The sequence below is a fragment of the Protopterus annectens genome, chromosome 4.part1 (assembly GCF_019279795.1).
Source record: "Protopterus annectens isolate FY-2018-M chromosome 4.part1, PAN1.0, whole genome shotgun sequence".
NCBI classification, from domain to species: Eukaryota; Metazoa; Chordata; order Ceratodontiformes; family Protopteridae; genus Protopterus; species Protopterus annectens.
The window spans coordinates 895737155-895738684 of NC_056734.1; the positions used below are offsets into that span (position 1 = coordinate 895737155).

A 1530-nucleotide genomic window follows, 5' to 3' on the forward strand; every position below is an offset into this window, starting at 1 on the left:
CCAGTGGCAATTTTCACATTTGTGCATTCCACAATGTGGTCCATAACAATAAGGTTTATCATTTTCAAGAATACCCTTAAGGTTAATCCCCCTCCAAAATGTTATGTGAGGGTACTCTGTGATGTGTTTGTTCACACTTTCATCCTGAGATAAAAAACACCAATTCTTGTAAATAATAGATTTTAAAAGAGGAGCATCTACAGAAAAAGTGGTGATGAAACTTAAACTAGCTAAACCATCCATTTTTAATAGGTCAATGATAAATATATACATATATGTTTTTGTTTGTATTATAGTGCATTTAGTCAGTTTTTATTAGCATTAATGGTTGTTGCTTTAAAATGAGGTGGGGTTTTGTTTTATTGAATTGATGACATCATCATTTTAATGTATTTAACTGTCTTGATGTGAATTTTGTATTGTCTGAAGAAGTTTACACGATTGAAGTAAACGAAAGCGCTAACTTTAAGAGTACCTGGGTCCAGCGTGGTTTTTCTTTTCTTTTTTTTGAGACTTAGTGTGTTGACATTTTTAGTTTGTTTCATCATGCACCCTTAAGCTTGAAAGATACAGCCTCCTTAAAATATTGTTAGTATTTCATGAGTGCAATGCTGTATGGCTGGTTAGTTCCCTGGTAATAATGCCTATGTGTTCTACAAAGATGTATGTACAGGCATTTTTTTAATACCACAATTCTAATACGAGCTTTGCATAGTGGTAGTATCATAGCCTATGAAGGTCTACTGAGGCGTGATTATTGCTATTTGAAAACTTTACCCAATACCCCATTAAGTCTGTTTTTTGACAGACTTGACAATTTTTTACTGTGTCTCTGTAGACTGGGTGTATTGTAAAAATTAGGCTTATAGACAAATTTGGTATTTTTACTTATTTTTTATGAGAGCATGGTGTGTTTTTTCATAAGCTGACACTCCTGTTTTGAGAAGATATGATTCAAGTACACTTATTTTTTTATTACATAATGTTCATTTCTCATTTTGTTATATGTAAATATTGGTGTAAAAAGTTATTTTTTGTTATTGTAGTTATGCAGTAATAAAGATATAACTGATAAATTTCAAAGTTTTAATGATGCTGGTAAGGTGAAGTCATTGAAGTACTTCTTGGAGGTTTCTTGGGCCGATAGCCTAGTACATACCTATAAACCTATAGGAAATACACCCTGGGGATCACTTCTATGGCTCTGCTCGACAGGGGCACAGGAAAATAACTTTCTTGGGTGACGTAAGCCAGGGAACTTTGTTGGCTAGGCTTACTTAGGCCCTTGGGCCAATAGCCTAGTACCTACCTATGAACCTACATGTTCTACATTTACGAAGTGCATGAATTTTTCTGATTAATCTCTGAAATTATGAAAAATGCAGACTTGATGTCACAAAGGTGTGTAACAAAGTTTTGTTAAACACCTTCATCTCTGTTAAGCTCTCAACTCATGTGACATTATTAATGGTGGTCAGCAGCCACCATGAAAGAATGTCAGGGAACTGTTAAGCACTTCATTCAGACTTT

The 1530-nt window shown here is 34.2% G+C and overlaps 1 non-coding gene across 1 annotated transcript; it reads left to right on the forward strand.

The window, feature by feature from the left end:
- Positions 1 to 703: 703 nt before the first annotated feature.
- LOC122801440 lies at positions 704 to 840 on the forward strand. Its single transcript, XR_006364718.1, has one exon. It is a non-coding gene; the product is annotated as a U4 spliceosomal RNA (small nuclear RNA).
- The last annotated feature ends 690 nt before the right edge of the window (positions 841 to 1530 follow it).